Genomic DNA, 26,070 nt, shown 5'->3' with positions numbered 1-26,070 from the left:
GGAGTTTCTAATTTGAAAGAAGATAGAGACATATTGCAGCAGGTGGTTTTCACCCACATTGGGTTTCCACCTTACATCTTGTGTTCTTTGGTGTGACTATCTGTTTTCTTTGTTCATGCTCATTATTTTATGGTACTGACATGCAAAAATAATTCAAAGAATAAATAAGGAAGATTTATTAAAAGAACTTGATAATACTGATTCACCCCCCCTCTCAGTATTATTTCCAACAATTGGTATCAGAGCAGGTCCTTCAGAGAAACTTGATCGCTTGAAGGAAGATCATTCATCATGAGCAACTACGAGAGGGAAGCATCAATCAGGCCACCAATTTTTGATGGGACAAACTTCAATTATTGGAAGGTAAGAGTTATTGCCTATCTTCAATCTCTTGGTACAGAAATTTGGGATATCATAGATACAGGCTACACTTTTCCTTCAGCTACTCCTACAGATACGGCCGAAAAGAAGAAATATGAAACAAATGCTAAAGCAGTCAATACTCTGCTGGGATGCTTATCTCAAACAGAATTCGTGAAGGTTATGCAATATAAATCCGCAAAAGAAATATGGGACAAAATTGTCTTGAGCTATGAAGGAGATGAACAGGTAAAGCGTGTTAAACTTCAAACCCTCAGGATTCAGTATGAGAATCTCAGAATGTATAATGATGAAAGTGTGGCTAACTATTTCCTTCGGGTAGATGAGATTGTTAATTGCATGAAAAACTTGGGTGAAGAAATAAAAGAGGCTATTGTGGTTGAAAAAGTTCTAAGATCATTGTCCCCCAAGTTTGAATCTAAAGTGTCTGCAATAGAAGAAAAGGAAACTCTACGAATTCTTACTATGTCTCAGCTACACAGAATTCTAACTGCTTATGAAATGAGAAAGGGAGGTCCATCAGACAGAAGAGAAGCTGCTTTCAAGGCTTCAGGCAAAGGAGACTATTATGAAGCAAGTCACGTGCCAGAAGAAGAAGAAGAAGAATCAAATTTTGTCAGAAATCATCAAAGGGGAACTGGAAGGTTCAGAGGTAAGTTACCTTTTAAATGCTTTGCTTGTGGAAGAGTAGGCCATTATGCTGCAAAATGTCCTCATAAGGATAAAGGAAAGGAACCTGCTAGATGGAACAAGAAACAGATTGCAAATAAGAAAAGCTACTACACTCATGAAGATAGTGATGGTCTATCAAATAGTGACGAAGATGAACGAGGTAATGACTATAAACTCTTAATGGCATTTGAAGATGATGATTACATGGATGCTATAGATGTGGATAGCTTTTGCGAAGAAATTTCTAGACTCAAGACATGTATAGAAGAAAAGAATAGGATCATTGATACTCTACAACTTCAAATTGATGAAAAAGAAAAATATCTTGAAAAGTTAGAAGGCAAAATTGTTGGTCTTAGAAAAGAGATTGAGAAAACAAAGGCTATTAATCTTAAGTTTGTCAAAGGATCTGAAACTCTAGATGAGATCATCAATGTACAGCGCTCTCCTCTAAACAAGACAGGCCTGGGCTATAATGGAGAAACTTCTCAAGCATCCACCTCAAAGAGTTATCTTGATGCAGCAAGAAGGAATGAGCAAAAGCACAATGGAGATCACCAAGTAAAGCAGAGACCAATTACAAACAAAGACTATCAGGCAAATCAGGGGCAATCTGTCTTAAGGATGAACAAAAGCTACAACCAGCCACAGGTAAAATCCTCTCAATTTGCTTCAAGAATGAATGACAATAGAAATTACAATCGTTTGGCCGGAAGATTTGATAACCGCAGAAATTTCTTCAATGGACAATGCTTTTCTTGCCATAACTTTGGTCACAAAGCAACTCAATGTGTTGCATATAAAACGATCATGACTAGAGAAGCTCAAAAACAAAGAAGTATGACCGGGATTACAAAAAGGACCTATAACAACTTTTCGGTTCTTGAAAATGAAGTTGAATGTTCTATTTGCAATAACTTTGGTCATGAAGATTCTGAATGCAGGAGCAGGTTTCAGCAGACAAAGGAACAAGCCTCAAGCACCAAAACATGGAGAATAAAGGAACCACAAACAGAAAGATGTGGGATAGCATTTTATGCAAAGGGACAGGAAAATCTATGGTACATTGACAGTGGATGTTCGAAGCATATGACAGGTGATAAAGAAAAACTTGAATCATATTCTGCTCTAGAAAAAGGAAAGAAAGTTTCTTTTGGAAATGATACTCCTGCAACTATAAAAGGAAAAGGCACTGCTCAGTTAAAAGAAAAGGTCAAAGCTGGAAATGTTTTGTATGTTGATAGATTGAAACATAATCTTCTAAGTGTCAGCCAGATGTGTGATCAAAGAATCGAGGTGATATTCAGATCAAATGGATGTCTTGTTCGTGATCTTGATACAGGTAAAACAGTGATCAAAGGTAAAAGAACTCCAAATAATCTATACATATTTGAAGAAGGACAACAACAATGCTATCTGAGCAAGGATGATGAGCACTGGTTATGGCACCGGAGGTTGGGGCATCTAAGCTTTTCACAAATAAGGAAAGCATGCAAATATCAGACAATTCGTGGTCTTCCAGATATCAAAGTTCCAGACAACACCATATGCAAATCATGTCAGTTTGGAAAGCAAACCAGAACTACCTTTCCGGAAAAGGAAGGATCAGCTAGCATGCCTCTTGAGCTAGTACATACAGATACATGTGGTCCATTCAGGAAAAGGACACCTCGAGGAGAAGAATACTTGATATTATTCATTGACGATTTCTCCAGGTTTGTCTGGTTAGGACTTATGAAGCACAAAGATGAAGCATTCGAAAAATTCAAATCATTTAAAGCCTTAGTTGAAAATGAATCAGGATACAAAATTAAGTGTCTTAGATCCGACAGAGGTGGGGAGTTTACCTCAAATGAATTTTTCGATTTCTGTGAAGAACATGGGATAAGAAGAGAATTCTCTACAGCTAGAACTCCTCAGCAAAATGGAGTGGTGGAAAGAATGAACAGAACTGTCCAACAAATGGCTCGTGCTATGCTTGATGAATCTGGAACTCCCGCAACTTTCTGGGGTGAAGCAGCACATGCTGCGGTTATTATTCTCAACAAAACAAATGTCCGAGTGAACAGCACTCAAACCCCTCATGAGCTCTGGTATGGTGAGACTCCTTCGGTAAAGCACTTCAAAATCTTTGGGAGCAAATGCTATATTAAAAATACTGATGAGCAACTTGGCAAACTTGAACCTAGAGCAGATGAAGGCATCCTTCTTGGTTATTCTCCACACAGCAAAGCATACAAGTGCTATAATAAAAGACTTGGAAGAATTGTTGACAGCATTGATGTAGTGGTTGATGAGAAGGGATACATTCCTAGGCAAGTAAATCATGAAGATATCGAAGAAGATGAAGGCCATCCTCAAAGACAGAATGATGAAGAAGAAGAACCTCAAGAAGAACCAGAGGAGCAGATAAGGATAGAAGAGAAGACTCCATCCAGATATGTTCAGAAGAATCATCCAGAATCTCAGATATTGGGACAGAAAGAAGCAGGTGTACAAACAAGAAGAACAATTGCAGAAGCTTCAAGCTATTTGGCATTACTCTCTTCCACTGAACCACAAAATGTGAAAGAGGCATGCAAAGATGAATGTTGGGTCAAAGCAATGGATGAAGAACTTGAGCAAATCGAAAAGAACAACACTTGGGAGCTGGTTCCTAGACCAAAGGATAAGAATGTTATAGGAACAAAATGGGTCTTCAAAAATAAATTGAATGAAAATGGAGAAGTAATTAGAAACAAGGCCAGACTTGTTTGTAAAGGGTATGCGCAGCAAGAAGGAATAGATTTTGAAGAAACTTTTGCTCCTGTTGCAAGACTTGAGGCCATCCGAATGTTCCTTGCTCTCTCAAGCTTTCAAAACTTCAAAGTATTTCAAATGGACGTGAAATCAGCCTTTCTGAATGGAGACTTGGAAGAAGAAGTATACATTGAGCAGCGAGATGGTTTCATTCTTGGAAATGATCCAAATCTTGTATGCAGATTGAAAAAGGCTCTCTATGGTCTCAAACAAGCTCCAAGGGCTTGGTACTATCGTTTGGACAAATATATTCATCAACAAGGTTTTTCAAAAGGATCAACAGACAGCAATCTTTATATAAAAGTTGAAAATGACAAATTGCTGATACTTGTTGTGTATGTAGATGACATTATCTTTGGCAGCAATGAAGAAGCTATGAGTCAAAGTTTTGCCTTGGTGATGCAGAAAGATTCGAAATGTCCTTGCTGGGAGAACTGACATATTTTCTTGGTTTGCAAATCCAACAAAATGAAGGAGGGATATTCTTGTCTCAAACCAAGTATCTCAAGCAGATTTTGAAGAAATATGGTATGGAAGAAGCAAAACCAGTATGTACACCCATGGTCACAGGATGTAACCTCAGTGCAAATGATGAATCAGCAGCAATGCATCAACCAACTTACAGATCTATGATTGGAAGTCTACTTTATTTGATAGGTACCCGACAAGACATCATGCATGCAGCGGGAAGAGTTGGAAGATTTCAGGCAAATCCAAAGGAAACTCATCTTCAGGTAGTAAAGAGAGTCTTCAAATATCTTCAAGGGACTCAAAACTATGGCTTATGGTATCCTAGAGATACAGATCTCACACTTCATGCTTATACAGATGCAGATTGGGCCGGAAGCGTGGATGACAGGAAAAGCACAAGTGGTGGTGCATTCTTTATGGGTTCCAGATTAGTATCTTGGTTCAGCAAGAAACAGAGTTCGATTGCCTTGTCTACAGCTGAAGCAGAATATGTTGCTGCTGCATCTTGCTGCACTCAACTCCTTTGGATGATGCAGACCTTGCAGGATTTTCAAATCACTTGTACACCACCCATCTCCATCTTATGTGATAATACAAGTGCAATCAGCATTTCAAAGAACCCAGTCATGCATTCAAAAACCAAGCACATACCAATCAAGTATCACTTTCTCCAGGAACAAGTGCTTGAACAAAAGGTCAAGTTGGAGTATGTTCCTTCTAAGGAACAGGTTGCTGATATACTCACCAAACCATTGCCTAGGGAGACCTTTGAATACCTCAGGCAAAAGCTGGGGGTTGTTGATGCATCATCTTGTTGTTGAATCTCTTCTGATTGTTGGTTGTACGCAAGGTTCATCTGAAGTATATGCGTACATGTGCTTGGTTGCGGATTGGTCAAAGATCGAATGGCACAGGTTCAGGGGGAGCATATCATGCATTGTTGGCATTATGGAGGAAGTACAGAAGGAGATCATGGATGCTCGTCTGAATATTGCTGCAATACGTCTCTATCTCTTTCATGGTCATGGATTATGGTTCTTCTTTGCAGATCTGGTTTATAGTCAGGGGGAGCATGTTCTTAGGGGGAGCATAACCCTTTGCCTTTGATGTCAAAGGGGGAGAGTGATTGGTTGTTGTTGCCATCAAGTCCAAAGGGGGAGATTGTTGGCATTATGATACATATGTTGTACTTGACGGCAACCCACTCATCTAAGATAATAAATTATAGTGTAGAGAAAAGTTCACGCGCTTTTATGCAGAGAAAAGTTTATTTCATGTAGAGAAAAGTTCACGCACTTTTATGCAGAGAAAAGTTTATTTCATGTAGAGAAAAAGTTCACGCTCTTTCATGCAAGGAAAAGCGCGTATATGTTGGAGAACTTACCTTTGGTCCATGGTAGTTAGTCCTTGGTATTTGAACCTATGAGGAAAAGCGCGTATATGTTGGAGAACTTACCTTTGGTCCATGGTAGTTAGTCCTTGGTATTTGAACCTATGGTTTTGGACCATGGTACGCACTTTCATGCAAGGAAAAGCGCGTATATGTTGGAGAACTTACCTTTGGTCCATGGTAGTTAGTCCTTGGTATTTGAACCTATGGTTTTGGACCATGATACCTCGTCAAAAGTGTTGATCTCACGCAATTTCATGGTTGGTTCATGGTATTAGTCCGACAGTTTTTGATCCTATGGTTTTGGCCCGTGGTATTGCATCCAAAAGTGTTGATCTCACGTACTTTCATGGTTGGTTCATGGCAATGTTGCACAAAGCGCGATCGGGATTTAATCGGCGCCGGGAAAAAAGCGGAAAAAATCGACAAAAGCGGGAAAAAAGCGTTTGGCACAAAAATATTCATTTTTTTTCAATTTTTTTAATATCTAAACCATCTACAACATAAAATAAATACATTGACACATAAATATGATAAAAAAACTAATATATAAGATGTTTAATATCATTTCTAGCGCTAAAATCACACATAACATTGAATCATGTCCTAAATAGTAAGTCCCAACTCAGCCTCAAAATATCAACAAAAAATATGATAATGTCTCATCATGTCATAATGTCATATACAATAAAATGAAAGTCTAATCCTATTGATTTCCTCTGCCCCTCTTGCGAGAAAATGCCACAGCTTTCCCTTCCCTCTAGATGTAGATGCTGGTGCCCGTGCAGGTGGAAATGGCAGTGGAGTCTGATGTGATTTAGACGTTGAAGAACTAGAAGTAGGAGCTATAGGAGGTAGACCACGTCCTCTACTGGTGGCAGGGGTAGCCCGGGCAGGTGGTGTCACCTGGAAACATTACAATCTCCCAATCCTGAAATCCTGAAAAACTGATAAGTCTGCTGGATTTTAAATGAAATCTAAAATTCTACTTTCTCCATATGAAATCCAATGAGGCTAGAACCACTCTCAAACATCCTGAGTCATTTCATGGTAATGTTAAAAATTTAAGTAAAAGGATGAAAATGAAGATTAAGGAGAATGTCACTTTTACTTTAAGAATTTAACATTACCATGAATAGCATATCCATACTAGGGCCTAGACTTGATCATTAAGCTACCCCACTCAAAAATTATTTGTTTCTTTCAAAAAACATTGCATGAAAAAACCCAAAAAAAGTTATAAAACTATGCTGTCCTAAGCCCCCACGATTTTTTCGTTAAAAATCGCGCTTTTTTCGAAAAAATCGCGATTTTTTCAGTAAAAATCGGCAAAAAAAAAAGTAGGCTATTTTTTCGTATAAAAATCGCGATTTAAGCGGGAAGGGGAAAAAATCGCGATTTTCCGATAAAATCGCGATTTTATCGCGATTTTAACAACACTGGTTCATGGTATTAGTCCAACAGTTTTTTGATCCTATGGTTTTGGCCCGTGGTATTGTGAAAGGCCTAAGACTATAAAAGAGGAAGGAGATCATTTGGCAAAGCATCTTCTGAATTATCGAATATTTGATAAACTGCTAGATCTGGAATATTGTGATTGAGTTTTGGTGCAGATCTGGATCTGAATGAAGAAGGAACCTGAGCGTAAGGAGAAGGATAAGTTCTATTGATGGGTTAAAATCTTAAGGCTGGAATAGTGGTATCTCTATATGATTTTGATCTGTGACATGTGGCATACACTTGATCTATAAATCTAATAATCTGGGTCTGAATTATTGATGCATGTTTTATTTTACACATGTTATGATCTGGGTATGTCTGATGTAACAACTGCAAAGTTATAAGGAAATATTTGCAGATCTGTATGCGAGTTGGCTTTGGTGAAATCAGAGATTGATGATGCAAGTGTAGTTGATGGGTTTTTGATGTTCTTGGATCCAGTTTGAAAATTTATGAAAAGTGGTCCTTGAAAGAAAAGAAGTAGGGGGTTGTAGCTCCCTTCCAGGAGAGACTGGAAAACGAGAGAGAGTTGTAGCTCTCTGCAGGTTGCAGCCTGCGTACTGGTAAAGGACTGCACCAGTACAAAACCATTGTAAAAGGAGTTTCTAATTTGAAAGAAGATAGAGACATATTGCAGCAGGTGGTTTTCACCCACATTGGGTTTCCACCTTACATCTTGTGTTCTTTGGTGTGACTATCTGTTTTCTTTGTTCATGCTCATTATTTTATGGTACTGACATGCAAAAATAATTCAAAGAATAAATAAGGAAGATTTATTAAAAGAACTTGATAATACTGATTCACCCCCCCTCAGTATTATTTCCAACAATAGCCTCCTTGATCGATGCTCATGGTGACCTAGTCTTTAATGAAATAAGGAAGCCTTAATCATAATAGATCCATTCCATGAATAAAGAAGGACCTTTAATCAAGATGCCCATTAGGCTTTTGAAGATGCCCTAATCCTAATTAAGAACACAAGTGAAGAAGCCCTAAACATTGTCCAAAACATAATCCTAAGGGCTGCCATCATAAAATAATAATGACAGTTCACACAAATATAATTTTATTAATGGAAAAATGACTTCATGTTGATTTCCGGTAGAATCAAATGTGTTCTAAGTCTCAAATTTTGCAAGAAGGCTTTGGCACATGTATTCCAAAGAACCCAAAAAGCGTTTTGGGAAATTCCACCAGGAGACAATTTTATTAAAATAATTAATTATTTTTAATGGGACCCCAAGTCTAAACTTAGGAAATTAAAATAATTAATGGGTATTAATCTAAATGTGGGTGTAACTTCTAGAAGAAGACGAGGATCAAGCAGAAATGATCTTAGCCATTAGCCATTGATTCGCTTCTAATCTGGGCCGTTGAATGTCAACGAGGAGATTATTTAAGGAAGCTTGAGGGTCATTTGGAAGACACACAAAGTTGATCACTCAGATTGAATTACTAAAGCTAGAGGCAGCGCAGTGATTTGTAGTCATCACGCCGAGAGGGGCAAAGGGATTTTTGGTTGGAGGATCTTCTCCGAAGCCAAGAATACTCAGCATAGAGGCAGAGAGACACACAGAGGAGGCAGCGCAGAGGCCAGAGAGGGTAATGCAGACCCAGGAAGGGCTCATGCAGAGCAATGCAAAGCCTCCCATGCAGAAGTCCGAATTTGCTGAGGAGACTGACTTTCTAAGCCAAGAGGGTTGGAATCAGCTCCAGAAGGCAAATCGATCTCCAACAAAGGTGACGCAGGCCCACGCAGGGGCTGCACAGAAGTAGCCAGGGAACTCATTGGTTCAGCTGCCGGATCAGCCGAGACTTGCAGTGTAGAGTGAGGTAAACTCACTAATTTCTTCTGTCGAGAGATAGTCTCTGTAACTGGATTGTCGGGAAGGCATCTAGAAGTTGTATTCAGAAATACTTCAACTTAATAATAAAAACCCTCAGATCTGTTGCACCATTTTCCCTGCATTAGGTTTTTCTGGGGACATTTGTCCAAAAATAACTGTGTCAAATGTGTTGTATCTTTCTCTATTGTTCAGTTTCTTGTTGAAGGCAAATCGATCTCCAACAAAGGTGACGCAGGCCCACGCAGGGGCTGCACAGAAGTAGCCAGGGAACTCATTGGTTCAGCTGCCGGATCAGCCGGGACTTGCAGTGTAGAGTGAGGTAAACTCACTAATTTATTCTGTTGAGTGATAGTCTCTGTCACTGGATTGTCGGGAAGGCATCCAGAAGTTGTATTCAGAAATACTTCAACTTCATAATAAAAACCCTCAGATCTGTTGCACTGTTTTTCCTACATTACGTTTTTCTGGGGACATTTGTCCAAAAATAACTGTGTCAAATGTGTTGTATCTTTCTCTATTGTTCAGTTTCTTGTTTCAACATATTATTTAATTGGTGTAAGCAGCAGTGTATGTATTTCGATGTTTGTCGTAGGAAACTGCAAATAACTTGTTCATGTATATCTAACAAGTAGGAGAAATATCATCAATTGTTGCAGTAGAGATTCCAGTTTAAGGAATTTTCACATGGTATCATAGCAATGCAGGTGGAGAAAGAAGAATAGTGCCAGAGAACCCAGTGTTGAGTAGAGAAGGAGATCGAGTAGCTGCAGGAGGCAACAAGTCGAATCCCAGAGGGTTTGCGCAATCCTAGCCAAGAGGGCTCAATTTTTGAGGCAATCTCTCTCTGAGTGAGTCGACAGAGACGACGGGCTTCCAAATTGAAAACTTGTCGTGGCAAAGGAAGCAGCATTGAGCCTCAATGTGAGGAAGAGCTGGTGGGATGCAGTTTTCTTGCAGGTCGTTTTGTTGGGCAGAAAGACATCAGAAGAGAGAAGAGAAGCACAGTAAGGCAATTTTTCCTCAGTAGACTTCCCGCCAAGAAGTTTGTTTTCTTATTGGCTGAGCAATCTACAGGTCGTTTTGTTGGGCAAAAAGACGTCAAAAGAAAGAAGAGAAGCACAGTAAGGGAATTTTTCCTCAGTAGACTTCCCGCCAAGAAGTTTGTTTTCTTATTGGTTGAGCAGCAGCAGTAAGAAGTAGAGAGGAGCAGTTCGACATTTTCGTGGCAGAGATGGCAACCAGTGGGCTGAGAGATCAGGACAAGTTGGATGGGGCATCCAACTACGTCATCTGGAAGGCAAGAATGTCATTCCTTCTAGATGAGCATTCTCTCAAGACCTATGTCGACAACGTGGTGGCTGGGCCCGTAGATCAAGATCCACAGAAGAAGTATCGAGCAGAAATGCATCTCGAAGGCAAGAATGTTATTCCTTCTAGATGAGCATTCTCTCAAGACCTATGTCGACAACGTGGTGGTTGTGCCTGCAGATCAAGATCCACTAAAGAAGTATCAATCAGAAATGGCGAAGGCCAAGAGGATGATCCTTGATGGAGTAAAGGGTCACGTGGTTTGTCCCGTCGCTAGCAGAGGAACTGCTAAGGAGATGTGGGACGCCTTGGCAATGTTGTATCATGAATATTCTGAGCAGCGGAAGATGTACTTAGAGTAGAAACTAAGATCTGCATAGATGCAGAAGGGGCAGCGCATAGATCTGTTCCTCACGAAGCTTCAGAAGACCTGGGACGAGTTAGCAGTTATGGGGTCTACACCTCAAGGGTTTGTGTTGGATAGACTGGCCCTCAATTCAGTCTCAGATGAGTGGCAAATCTTTGTCCAAAGCATCTTGGGCAGGGCGACTTTGCCAAATTGGGATGAGATGTGGGTAGTTCTTAAGCAAGAGGAGTTGAGGAGAGATCTAGTCAAGTGTAAGCTTGACAAAAGCAGCAGTCATGGGTTGAAGCCCAAGGAGGAGGAAGAGAATGCATCTCTTGCATCCAAGGGGCAGCATGAGCAGCGGCGGTGAAAGAAGGATGTCTCGAAGATCAAATGCTTCAAGTGTGGTGAAATGGGTCACTACGCAACATAGTGTCCTCTCGGGAAGAAGGACAAAGATGAGAAGCATGATCCGAAGGTTGCACCCGCGAAGATCGAGGAGGAGTTTGCCATGATAGCCAAGATACCTCCTAGAGGGAGGTGAGCTCATTTAGAGTTGTAGTTCGAAATAGCTACAAATGGGCAAGATCCTTGACGAGCCCACCTCTCGGATTAATTCCTTGCTACGGGAGCCCAGATCAGAAGTAGCAGGATGGACCAGTGTCAATTGGTGTAAAGGAGTGTTGGAGCGATAGATGCAGTGGCTAGAATGCCAAGTCTGAGCAACGTGGTACAGAGTTGCAGCAGTGCAGGGAGGCACAGTGCAGTAGGAGCAGCAGCACAGTGGCTTCAGAGGACTAGCAGCAGTCAGATCTTCAGCAGCGAGATGCATCTATGCTAAACACTTTTTCAGATTTTGGGATGTTTTTTCATTGTTGATGTAGTAGCAGCAACAGGTTGCAATGCAGTGGCAGTGCCAGCAGCAGCACGGATGTAGAAATTAAGAGTGAGTTGCAGTACGGATCCAATGTTGACAGTGGCAGGGTCAGCAGTAGTACAGATGCAACATTTTCATAGTAGTTGGTGGATAGCATGTTAGACATCAATAGCGCAAAGGACGATGTTATGAAGTCAGGGTAATGCTTCAGTGGGAGGCATCTCTAGAGCACATTCCTCGCTAAGAGCGAGTGTTGATTTCTGGTAGCATCGAATGTGCTCTAAGTCTCAAATTTTGCAGGGAGGCTTGGGCACATGTATTCCAAAGAACCCATAAATCGTTTTGGGAAATTCCACTCGAAGTTTTATTAAAATAATTAATTATTTTTAATGGGACCCTAAGTCTAAACTTAGGAAATTAAAATAATTAATGAGTATTAATCTAACTATGGGTGTAACTTCTAGAAGAAGACGAAGATTAAGCAAAAATGATCTTAGCCATTGATTAGCTTCTAATCTGGGCCATTGAATGTTGAGGAGATTATTTACGAAAGCTTGAGGGTCATTTGGAAGACACACAGAACGTTGATCAGTCAAATCGAATTGCTGAAGCTAGAGGCAGTGCAGTGATTTGTAGAGATCGCGCAAAGAGGGGCAAAGAGAGTTTTGGCTGGAGGATCTTCTCCGGAGCCAAGAATACTCGGTAGTAAGACACACAAAGGAGGCAGCGCAAAGGCCAGAGCGGGTGATGCAGCTTCAAGAAGGGCTCATGCAGAGCCTCCCACACAGAAGTCTAAATTTGCTGAGGCGGCTGACGTTTCTATGTCGAGAGGGTTGGAATCAGCTCCAGAAGACAAATCAATCTCCAACAAAGGTGACACAGGGCTTTAGAGGCTAACACAGGCGCACGCAAGCACAGCGCAGAAGTAGCCGGGGAACTCATTGGTTCAACTGCCGGATCAATAGGGACTTGCAGTGTAGAGTGAGGTAAACTCACTAATTTCTTTTGTCGGGTAATATTCTCCATAATTGGATTGTCAAGAAGGCATATCGAATTTGTATTCAGAAATACTTCAGCTTAATAATAAAAACCCTCAGATCTGTTGCACCGGTTTCCCACATTGGGTTTTTCCGGGGACGTTTGTCCAAAAATAATTGTGTCAATTGTGTTGTCTCTTTCTCTATTATTCAATTTCTTGTTTCGGCATATTATTTAATTGGTGTAGGCTGCAGTGTATGTATTTCAATGTTTGTCGTAGGAAACTGCAAATAACTTTTTCATGTAAATCTAACAAGTAGGAGAAATATCATCAATTGTTGTAGTATGGATTCTGGTTTAGGGAATTTTCACACCTCATTCAAGGATGAAAATGGCACAAACTCGTAGAGGACATTCTCCCCTTTCCAACGAGCTATTACACACCCTATAACTCCTCTTAGTTTGTGAGAAAATGATTTTTTAAGATGAAATAATATATTTTATCCTAGCCGACTTGTGTAGGCTACATGCCCCATTAATAGACGTGCCTTTTCATTTATGGTCAAAACCAGTATATATATGATGTCTAGACTTGTCATTCCAATCATCAACTCTGTGAAGATTTCAGAGATAAGGTTAAGAACCACAGGAACAGATAAGAGGCCGAGGAAGACATTTAAGTTTAGACTTTGGGAAAAAAAAAATGATTGGGTATACCTCAGGTTTGTGGACAGCTCGGACCAGTTTTCTGTAAAACTAAAAAGCTCAAACATGTCGCTACTTGTCAAACTTGGATTGCTGAACTCGTAGAAAAATTTAGATAAGGAAACTCTACCTTGGACTTGTTACAAACAACATTTTGTGAAGGCTTGATAACTCTGCTCTGGAGTTCGGGCTTCACCTTACCTTAGTCACTTGTGCAGACCTATATATCCATTACAGTGATAGTCATCACCTTGGTAGCTCTGTTAGGTCCCTATAATACTAGCGTATTCCCTTATTATTATTTTCATTGTAGCTCCTTATTGTTATTGTTGTGCCCAGTGTTGACAATACCGCCGCGATATCGCCGATATTCGCAAATATAGCGATATTTTCGAGGAGACTAGATATCGCCGAGGAAATATCGCGATATTGTCTCCCGAAAATATCGTGATATTTCCGAAATATCAGCGATATCTCGGGAAAATATCGCACTACGACGCAAAATATCGCCCAGGCACAAAAAATAAATAAATAAAATAAAATAAAATAAAAAAATAAAAAATAAAAAAAATTGTCGTCGCAGCTAGAAAAGGCCAATTTTTTTTCAAATCATTTTCATTTCTGATTGTTGGAGAAGGAAGGGGAGAGCTATGTGCTTGCTGCTAAGGAGGATTTGAGTGTTGAATAGCCATTATCGCCACCAACAACGAAGATTTTGTTGATCTAAGATTGAAGAACAGTGAGACAATTTTATTTCTTCCATTAACAGGGATGTTCAAATAAACCCCTATGTTAATGAATTTTTTGATAGTTTTAGGATTATTCTTTCTTGCCTATTTGCCTACAAACATTTTGCTTGTTTTTTTTCATTTTCTATGATTTTCATACCCATGAGAAAATGCAAGGGTTTTCTCCATATTTGGACAGCAAACTCCATTTTTTTTAACTTTCAAATGCACTGTCTTATTGCCATTTATGGTTTTTCATTGAATTCAAATTGCAAATAATGTAGCAAAAAAATTATTTTATAAAATGAGGTGGTTATTACTTATTAATTCCAAATTATTTTTTTTTGGTGCCCTAGGTTTGAGTTAGCTCACTACAAAATTCAAATATGCTAAAAGCCTTGGACCCATTTTGGGAGTATGGGGAGCCTGATGGTGGGACGAATCGGGCATATCTTACATGCAAATTGTGTGGGACCAGGATGACAAGAGGGGTTACATGATTGAAATACCATCTGGCTAGACTCACTAGACATGATGTTGGGATTTGTATAGTTTCTAGTCCAGAGCTTATACAAAAAGCTCTTGAGGCAATTGATGAAAAAGACAGAAAGAAGGAAGAGACAGAAAGAAACAAGGTTGAACGTGCTGGTAGGTCTTTTGGGATATCTTCTCCTGATTTTGATGTTGACGATAGTGGGAGGGGCTCCACAGCATCACCTACTACTGCTAGTGCGAAGTCATCATTTTTTGTTCCACGAACAGGACATGGATCACAATCTGGCATAAAATCACTTGTTAGAAAAAAGGAGAAGCAAGAAGTAGATAGAGTCATGAGTAGGTGTCTTTTCTGGAGCGACTTACCTCTCAGCATCACCAAAACCAATCCATTTTGGCAGCCAATGTGTGATTCTATTGTTGTTGTGGGCCCAGGGTACAAAAGTGCTACATATGAGGAGTTGCGGGGGCCAATTCTTCAAGCAGAAAAGCAGGACATCAACTCTAGATTGGCAGAGTTGAAAAAAACATGGGAAGTTACTGGATGCACAATGATGTTTAATAGTTGGACAGATAGGAAGGGTAGGACCCTTCTAAATTTCTTCATACATTGTCCTAAAGGTACCCTGTTTATTAAATCAGTGGATGCATCAGAACATATCAAAGATGCAGCAACGATATGTGAGTTGTTAGATGGGTTCATTCGGGAGATTAATGTGCAGAATGTGGTGCAAGTCATAACAGACAATGTAGCTAATTATGTGTATGTCGGCAAGATGCTTATGGAGAGGCATCGCACATTGTTCTGGACTCCATGTGCAGCACATTGTCTCGATTTGCTGCTTGAGGATATGGGGAAACTCTCCTTCATCAAGGAGGTGGTTGATATGGCTAGGAGCGTCCCCAAGTTTATTTATAACCATGCTTCTGTTCTTAGCCTCATGAAGAAGTTCACTACAAACAAGGAGTTTCAGCGTCCTGCGATCACACGTTTTGCCACAAACTTTATTACTCTTCAGTCTTTGCTTCGATGTCAATTCGAGTTGAAGCAAATGTTTGTGTCTGATGGCTGGCGTAATTGCAGATATAGCAGGAGACAGGACGGGAAAGCCATTGCAAAAATGGTGTACTCTGAGACGTTTTGCCATGGAGTAGAAGAAGCATGCTCAATTAGTGAAACTATAGTAAAGGTTCTTAGATTGGTAGATGGGGAGAAGCCTGCAATGGCTTATTTGTATGAGGCCATGGGTAGGGCCAAGGAGGCCATTCATTCTTATTATGCAGACAAGGGTGATGCTGGCCTTGATAGGCATATGATGTTATGGGATGTGATTGATAGTCGGTGGACAGGGATGCTTCATCAACCCATTCATGTAGCAGCACTCTTCCTCAACCCCGTATTTTCATACAAATGCAGCTTTGATTTTGATGGCGAGGTGATGGAAGGGCTCCATTCCTATATTCATAAGATGGTACCTGATCCTGAGCTTCGTAGCAAAATCAATCACGAGATACAGTTTTATCGGGATTGTATTGGCCTATTTGGCTTTGATGATGCTATTAGGGAAAGGACCCTCTTCATGCCACGTAAGTGATAAGTCATCACTCATTAGAAATTAGAATTTTCAATTTAGAATTTCCTTATAATTCTATCTTTTTTAAATACAATTATGTAACTTTTATTTGAAAATTTAATTATGTTTTAAGTTTTTGAATTTTTTATTTCTTTAATTTTTTGTAGATATTTGGTGGCAAAGCTATGGTGCAAGGGCACCAAATTTGTAGAAATTGGCCATAAGAATCTTGAGTCAAACATGTAGCTCTTCAGGGTGTGAGCGCAATTGGAGTGCATTTGAGAAAATACACGCAAAAAAGCGCAACAAGTATAACTTTGAGCTCCAGCCTTCAGTTGAGCAATTACACTAATTGTAATTTTTAATTTTTAATTTATGACCTTCAAGTGTCAAAAGTCAAGAGTCAAGACTCATCAGTTTTTTTTACACTCTCACAGGTTCGAGTTCGCACGCCTCAATGATTTAGTGTATGTGCATTACAACATCCGATTTCGAGTGAGGAAAATAGAAGCACCAATGGATCTAGATGTCATTTCCTCAGACAATATTGATGTATTGTCTCAGTGGAGGGTGGAGTCTGAGGAGCCCATCTTGGAGGAGTCACCTTCATGGTTAGAGCCAAATGATCCATTAGAACAGGGGCAACAAGAGGAGGAGGAGGAGGAAGACATTGTGGGAGCATCAGCATCAACACCATCTGCTATAGATCTAGGAGAGCACAGCTCCATACCTAGCACCCATAATTTGACATTAGGTGCAGAGGCAAGGCCAGGGCCTTCTACTACTAGGGGCAGACCTGGTAAACAACCCATCATGTTTTCCTGTAAACGGGGGAGAGGGCAGTGATTTCAGATCAATGTTTTACAACTCGGACTCGGACTCGGACTCGGCCGAGGATCGACTCCGACTCGGACTCCGACTCGGTAATGACTCGGCCGGCTCAATTTCAATGACTCGGTCGTTGTAAAAAATACATTAAATATTTATTTTTTTTATAAAAAAACATAATTTTAAATATTTTAAACATAATTTTAAAGATTTTCATTCAAGTTTCCAAACACACAACATTATAATATACATGGAAGACAACATATGATCAAAGTAGGCTCATGAACCAATCCATTATATCAAAATGGTACGGTGGTACCCAATGGCAATAGTAAATACATAGTCAACTGTAGTCTGTCATACATGATCAAAGACTCAAGAGTCAAAACAAAATACAAATAACCAAGGAGGCTAGTAGCTACTGCCAGAGGAGCCAAGATCATCTCGACCAATCTCTGGATCATCATCATCAGAGTCAGACAAGGGGCCCCATCAATGACCAGTACTGGCTACTGCTAGAGTTGCCAACATCATCTAGCTCAGTGTTACTTGGGAGCAGGAGCGGAAGTGGGGAGCGAGAGCGAAAACGGGAGCAGAAGCGACATTTTCAGAAGCTCCAGGTTTGAGAGCGAATCCCAGAGGAGTTCAACAACCAATGTCACTAACATCAAGGTACACAGAGGGATTGGTGCTCTTGATTAAATACGAGTTCCATACCCTAATACATGACAAAATTCAATGGAAACATTGCAATCCTCCAATCCTAAAACCCTGAAAAAATGATAAGTCTGCTGGATTTTGAATGAAATCTAAAATTCTACTTTCTCCATATGAAATCCAATGAGGCTGGAACCACTCTTAAACATCCTGAGTCATTTCATGGTAATGTTAAAAATTTAAGTAAAAGGATGAAAATGAAGATTAAGGAGAATGTCACTTTTACTTTAAGAATTTAACATTACCATGAAATTTGAACATCATATCAATACTAGGAGAGGGGAATGGACCCCAAATAGCACTTAACCAATTTAGAAAACACCTTGGAGTCCCCAACAATCAGCCAAATGTTAAAAAGTTAAAAAAAAAATAGAAAAATCGTTGTTTCTTTGGGTGACTAGCTGAATTTAATGACTCGGCCGAGTAGATGTGCAAAACGGCCGGGTTGACCGAGTCATGACTGACTCGGCCGAGTCATGACTGACTCGGCCGAGTCATGCAATAACTCGGCCGAGTCAGTCATGACTCGGCCTCCCGGACTGGTTTTTCTACCAGGTCACTCCTCAAGGCTTCAACTCGGTTCGACTCGGCCGTTTCGGTTTCGAAACGGCCGGTTTGTAAAACAATGTTTCAGATAGATAGCTGCTAGTTTTATTTGTTTTACTACATATAACTCATGATGATGAGATACTTTTATATATGTGATGTTATTTTGTATTGGTTCTCCACATTTGAGTCCTTGATTGGACAATTATCAGGGATCAGTAGGATTTGGTATCGCCTTTGATGTATCATTTCTATTTGACAATCATATATATCAGTGCTTTCTTCATATTTATGCATCAATGTGTTTATTTCATGTTGTTATTGCTTTATATGTTTAAAAATCTTAAGAAAAAAATGAATATGTTATGCATTTTTTATGCTTGCTGATATTTGCCGATATTTTGCCGATATTTTCGTCGATATTGCCGATAAGATGTTTTCTGGACTTTCGCCAATATTTTGCCGATACCGATATTTTCAACACTGGTTGTTCCCATGTTATCCCCATATTCTTATTATTGTGCCCCATAGAAGCCCACTATTGTTATTGTTGTGCCTTACATTATTATTGTTATGTCGGCTCTGATTATATTGTGACCCCTTAGACTCCTATATATAGAAATGAGGTATTGTCATTTGTATCATCCAAGAATTGTTCATTTGTGTAATGTAAAGTAGGTTGCCCCCTCGAAGAGGCTACTTTTTAAGTCGTTGATCTATCTTTTTCTTCTATTTTGTGACATGGTTGCATAACAAGCTCGGACTTCAGCCCTGTGGAAGATTAGTGAGCAGTCACCAAGATAGCTCAGACTTCACCTTAGCTCGGACCTTCAAAAACAGTCAAGAGCTCGGATCTGTGATTATAGCTCACAATTGCACAAAACTGTTGGAAGAGCTCGGATTACTACCTTAAGCTCAAACCCACAGAAGAGGTATATATATAGAACTCAAACCTTAGCTTGGACTTAGTCAAGATTTGTAGGACGGTGCTTGGATTTGTGGGTGCAACGAAGGCCTTTCAACATCTTAAAGAGGCAAAATGTGCCAAACACAGGTCTTAGCTACGCCAGACTTCACAAAAACCTTTATTGTGGAATGTGATGCCTCAAGAAATGGAATTGGTGTTGTTTTAATGAAAGAAGCAAGACCCATTGCTTTCGAAAGTCATCCAATCAAAGGAAAGTATTTACACAAAGATTTATGAGAAGGAAATGTTGGGAATACTACATGCACTTAAGAAATGTTGACCTTACCTAATGGGAAGACACTTCAAGATAAAAACGGATCATGATAGCTTTAAATACTTTTTAGAACAAAGATTATCTTTAGAAGAAACGGATCATGATAGTTTTAAATACTTTTTAGAACAAAGATTATCTTCAGAAGAGCAACAAAAACGGGTCACAAAGATGTTGAGTTATGACTATAAAATCATCTACAAAAAATGGAAGCAAAATGTTGTTGCAAATACTCTCAAGAAAGGATGAGGATGTGGAAGCATTGCTTTGTGCCATTTCTATTATCCAACCAGATTGGATAAACGAAGCAAGGAATGAATGGAAGAATAGCGAAGAAGTGTGGGCACTCATTCAAAAGTTGCAGCAAGATCCCAGTACATCTGATACATTTAGCTAGAAAAATGATTCGTTATGGTAAAAAGATCGCCAATACCTCGATAAGAATTCCCAATGCAAACAAAACATTCTTCTAGAATTGCACGCCTCTCCCTTAGGAGGGCAGTCATTATATTTAAAAAATTACCACAGGGTTAAGAAGGAATTTTTTTGGGATGGCCTTAAATCTAATATTCAAAAGTTTGTGGCGGAATGTTTGGTTTGCCAACAAAATAAAGTTGAAACAATTAAGACCCCAGGTCTATTACAACCTTTATCCATTCCAAGTCAACATTGGTAGGAGGTTTCAATGGATTTTATCATAGGTTTGCCCAAGTCCGAAGGAAAGAGTGTCATCATGGTGGTAGTCGATAGACTTACCAAGTATGCAAAGTTTTGTGCATTATCTCATCCATTTAAAGCTAGTATAGTTGCTACTGCATTTATGGAAACAATTCAAAAGCTACATGGAAACCCAAAGATTATTGTAGGCGACAAAGATCCCATTTTCACTGGAAATTTTTGAACATAATTATTTTCTCATCTGGGTACTCAATTAGCTCATAACTCATCTTATCATCCTCAATCTGATGGGCAAACTAAGATAGTGAACAAATGTTTGGAAGGATATCTTCGTTGCTTTGTATCTAATAAACAGACACAATGGGTCAAATGGTTGCCTCTGGCTGAATGGTGGTATAACACTTCCTTCCATACTGCAGCAAAAATGACCCTATTTATGGCACTTTATGGATATCATCCACCGTCCATCACATCATATTTAAGAAAAAATTCTAAGGTTCAAGCAGTGGAAGATCACATCAAGCATCAACAACAAGTTCTCCAACTCTTAAAGGATAACCTCACTTTGGCACAAAATAGAATGAAACAACAGGCAGATCAACATCGCAGCAAAAGAAGTTTTGATGTAGGTGACTGGATATTTCTACGACTACAACCATACAAAAAAATGTCCCTCAAGCAAACTAAGAAGGATAATAAATTATCACCAAAGTATTATGGTCCGTACAAGGTGTTGCAAAATATTGGTATTATGGCATACAAATTGGAGCTTCTTGCATCTTCCCAAGTGCACCCAGTTTTCCATGTTTCATGCTTAAAGAAGGTTATAGGTGACAAGCTCCCAATTCAAACAATATTTCTAGAACTTGACGAGGAAGGAAAAATCATATTGGAACCTGAAGCAGTCACAGAAACAAGAACTCGACAGCTACGAAATCGATCAATTTCAGAGTATCTTATCAAGTGGAAGAACTTACCTGCTGAAGATTCCACATGGAAGGATGAGAATTTTAAACAGAAGCATCCAAAACTACTCAAGCGTTGAGGACAACACTTTTTTGAAGGAGAGGGACATGTTAGGTCCCTATAATACTAATGTATTCCCTTATTATTATTGTCATTGTAGCCCCTTATTGTTATTGGTGTGCCCATGTTATCCCCATATTGTTATTATTGTGCCCCATAGAAGCCCACTATTGTTATTGTTGTGCCCTTACATTATTATTGTTATGTTGGCTCTGATTATATTGTGACCCCTTAGACTCCTATATATAGAAAGGAGGTCTTTTCATTTGTATCATCCAAGAATTGTTCATTTGTGTAATGTAAAGGAGGTTGCCCTCTCGAAAAGGCTACCTTTTAAGCCGTTGATCTATTTAGTTTTTCTATTTTGTGACCTGGTTGCATAACAAGCTCAGACTTCAATCCTATGGAAGATTAGTGAGCAGTCACCAAGACAGCTGAGACTTCACCTCAGCTTGGACCTTCAAAAATAGTCAAGAGCTTGGATCTGTGATTATAGCTCACAATTGCACAGAACTATTGGAAGAGCTCGGATCACTGCCTTAAGCTCAAACTCGTGGAAGAGGTATATATATAGAGAACTCAAACCTCAGCTTGGACTTAGTCAAGATTTGTAGCATGGTGCTTAGATTTGTGGGTGAACTGTGATCACAAACAGCTTGGATAGAATAGTGACAATTGAATTTGTAATCAATACCTTGGACTTGTTACACACGCTTGGATTTGTTGGAGGACAAATCTCAGGTTCAGAACTATGCCCATGTATCTTGTATAAACTTTGGACTTGAGAACAAGACAAGGAGCTCAGATAGTTATCTATAAAAGAAGACCTCACCTTAGTTCAATAACATTCTTGGACAGTTATCAATACAGTTCGTAGAAGAATAACATCTCGGACAGGGGACAGTCATATTTGTCGTGGCACGAATTGATAGCTCATATATGTGAGGATCTATGATACAATCATCGATGGAGCCCTAGTGTTATATTTTAGATCTGTGATATTTCGAACTTGAGGAAAGAAGGGTCAAATCTGAACTTGTGGAGGGGTTATCCTTTAAAGGCTTAGACCTATAGCAAAGAACCTGTGGCATAGCTCTCTATTGCAAGAATTATAGGAGCACTCATTGAAGGATTATTGAAGTACTATTTGAGGCATTATTGATAACACTCTAAAGGAATCTGTGGAAGAAGACCTATTGAATAAATCTTGAAGGGCAGTTGGAGCCGATCTTGAGCATACCTTGAAGAGTCATCTAGAAGCCTATTGGAGACATTATTGGAGACCATGATGCCTTATTGATGTCATTATGAGGTAACCTTTACGATTTTGTTTGGGTGAAATGAAGAGTTGTGGTAATAACTTCATGAGAAGACAAAGTTGTCATTGATGAGCTAAGTGCCTTGGAGATCGTTTGAGGGCAGTGTTGTAGTTAAAGATATTGTCAGGACTCGTTGCAGACGATATTGGGATCCGTGAAGAATCATTAGACTTATCTTGATGAGTTGAAGTTGTGGGTTGGAGCCCTAGAGGATAGGATTCCTCAACAAGACCAGGTTGGAGCCTGTACCAGTGAGAGGGTTGGAGCCCTAAAGGTTGAAGCCTTGTTAAGTCAAGTCGGTGCATAGAAAAATATAGGTTGGAGCCTGGTGGACTGCAGATTAGTGTCTTTGTCTATGGTTGGCACCCTACACTATATTGTACTTGATTTATTGTAAGAAGAGGATTGAAGTCCTCGCTATTGCTGATTAATAAAATTATTTATTCTTATTGTTCATTTTGTGTTCTAATTATAAGTGATCTAACTGGTAAAAATAGCAATTGAAAAGAAATATTGTTTCACCCCCCCCCCCCCTCAGTATTTCCAACACATTATACTTTACCTCATGTTGTCACACAGAATGTCTAGGCACTGCGACAACAACTCAAACCGAGGGTTGTCACATTGATCCCCAATCTCTCCGTTTGAGTTATCTCCCAATAGCAAACTAAGGGGGGTAGACCCTATGGAAATGGAATGAGGGAAAATTGGTTGGGAGCCAACCAATCTGGGAGACACGGTCAAGCAACCAATACTTGTTTAAATTGCGCAAAATTTTGAAGGATTCAATCTGATTTGAGGAAAATGATACCAGTGCCTTGTGGAGTCAACTATCTTATGAAGAAAATAAAGTCCAAGTAAAGGATGGGAAATTGTTGTTGAATGATTCGACTATCTTATATGCAAATGCAAAACTTAAAGCTATGTGAAATGCAGGGACTTGGATAATTTTAGTTAAATCCTTGTTCTAAGTTTGATCCCTAAATGGTTCTATTGACCAAGATTATGCTTGGAAGTAAAATTTTAATTTGCAAGTACTAGCTTAGTATGCAAATGCAAGGTGAAATGATGTGATGGCGAAGGGAGGGCCTAAAATTATTTTTGAAATATATCGTGAGTGTTTTTTAACTTATGGCTCAGAAAAATAATCTTAATGTGAAAACAAATACTTATACCAACAATATAAAATATGAAGTCTGCACAAGTAATTATTGAAAACACTATAGGAAAGAAATGTAAAACATTGGAAATAAAACTCTTTATATTCAGAAATCCTTCTATATGAACTACTTAATCAAAGATCATTAGATGCATAAGTAAACATAAGTTAATCCCTCCTGAATGAGGATGTAAAAACAAATGTACTCCAGAAATTAAATTAAGTGTTTAAATTCATATCACAATAATTAGGTGCAAAGTCTGAAATATCAACTCTAGTAATCTTCTCTTAAAACAAATGATAATGCCAGCAATTTATTTTAAGCAAGCAGTCCTATTACCATTCAAGATTCATATTTTTTCTATTATATAACAGCAGAAACTACATATGACAAACTGATAACTAACAATTTAGAAAATTTTTGAGTTTAACTATTTCCAATCTAGTGATGCATTTGATCTTAAAACTCGGAAATAAATTATTGAAAAAACAGTGAAATAATATTCAGAAATTTGTCAATTAGCATCCAAAAGTTTCTGAAAATAATTTTATTTCTGAAACGCACTATAGTAAAAGATGCGAACTAAATTTGTTGCTAAACTTCAACTAATTGAAACTCTATGCAGTATTAGACATGCTTTCAGTGAGATAAATGAAATAAGGTAAGGGTTTAGAGGATTTGCATCAGTCAGCCTTTAGGGGCTTGAATATACTTGGAGATAACCTGCCTAAGTCACTGAAAATATTCAAATCCAAATGCCAATATCAAAAAAAAAAAAAAAAATTGAGACTTTTTTTGTTAAAAAACTTGTTAGATTTCTTAGGAAAGTTTTTTAGTGAAAATTTATGGTGATAGGGAGTGAAATAAGAGAGGCTTGAGGGTGAGAAGAGGGAGGCCAAGAGGGGAGGCTAAGAAGAAGGAAGAGGGGGAAGGTTGAGAGGCCAAGGGAGAAGATGTTGGCCGAGAGTGAGGGTCGAGAGAGAGAGAGAGAGAGAGAGTACAATTACAATAGAAGTCAACACTTTGACTTTTGATATTTGAAGACATATTGCTTCAACTGATTCTCTAAGGTGACTTCTTCACCTATCTTAGAGCTACATCTCATCCATTTGCTGCACCTTGCTATGTAGCACCATCATGCTATCCTTATGCTGCTCGTACATCATGCTGCCCTGATCATCAGTATGCTGCTCCTTACTTAATGTGCCCATTATGCTGCTTCTTTCATCATCATGATCTGAGACTGTTCATCCTTATCATTGTCATTATGTTGAGACTGTGTCCTTTTACTGGTATGCCAAGGATCTTTCGTTATCAGAGTTATGTAACTACTAACATAATCTTCATTGAGCCAAGAGAATAGATCTATCACTGTTGTTCATTGTGTTTGGGCTGCTACAGGTATGCCACCGAGGTTTATATACCAAGACAATATGGTACCCTTGTCCGAGTTCTTCTCTACTTCAAGGCATAGGTATGCCGAGAGTGTATTTGGTCCAGAACTTCTGTCAACACTGCATCCTCATCACACCTCCTAGATTTGGTACTCCATGTTACTGTTGTACAAGATGTTTGTATTGTCATAAGGATTTCACTAAGATCTGTATATATATAGACTGTTGTGCGAGATATCAACACAGTCCATTTGTCCGAGATCTTCATCCAACCGAGATCCTTACAAGTATGTCAAGGCCATTGGTTATTCTATTGTGATATAACTATACAGATCCAAATGTTGTTATACCATACTGAATTACAAAGCCGTAGCTGGAGATATCATCATGTGCGATCCTTTGTCATGAAACAGGTTCAACGAGGATGTGATATATATATATATTAGTATGCCGAGATCAAACATGAAGTCGAGACTGTAATAGATACACAGTCCTCTTCGTCCATTCGAGATTACTGAGCCGTAGCTGGAGATATCATCATGTGCGATCCTTTGTCATGAAACAGGTTCAACGAGGATGTGATATATATATATATTAGTATGCCGAGATTGTCCAAACTTCATGCTACCTTATCCAATATTCTCTCTGCTATATTAACCGAGATTATACCGAGAATATACCTTTATCTGCAATCTTTGTTGTGTCCTCATTTATGCTGAGACTACAGAGATTCGTGGGCTTTATCATGACATATGAGATCTGGTCTGTCCGCATGAACAGGTCTCCTTTGACTGCGTGAACAGATCTTCCTTTGCTGCGTGAACATGTCTCCTTTGCTGCGTGAACAGGTCTTCCTTTGCTGCGTGAACATGTCTCCTTTGATGTGTGAACATGTCTCCTTCCTGCTGCGTGAACAGGTCTCTACTGATCTACGTTTAGGCTTCTACAGGCAGCGTATTAAAGGCTCCTTCATGACAGCGTATAAGGGCCTTTTGGACAGCGTATTAGTTGACTGTATAAGGGCTTCTTGCACAGCGTATTAGGGCCTCCATCTTTGCTGCTAGGATCATCATACTACAGCTAGGGCTTCATC

General features: G+C 39.2%; 1 protein-coding gene across 3 annotated transcripts in view; it reads right to left on the bottom strand.

Moving 5' to 3' along the window:
• LOC149172301 (uncharacterized) overlaps nt 1-26,070 on the bottom strand; it is a 341,920-nt gene that overhangs the window by 139,715 nt on the left and 176,135 nt on the right. The window lies entirely within an intron of this gene.

This window comes from Pinus tabuliformis, chromosome 4_2, assembly GCF_031772625.1.
Source record: "Pinus tabuliformis cultivar Carrire ecotype Pingquan chromosome 4_2, CPIR1, whole genome shotgun sequence".
Taxonomy (NCBI): domain Eukaryota; kingdom Viridiplantae; phylum Streptophyta; class Pinopsida; order Pinales; family Pinaceae; genus Pinus; species Pinus tabuliformis.
This window is presented reverse-complemented; position numbering and strand designations above follow the sequence as displayed.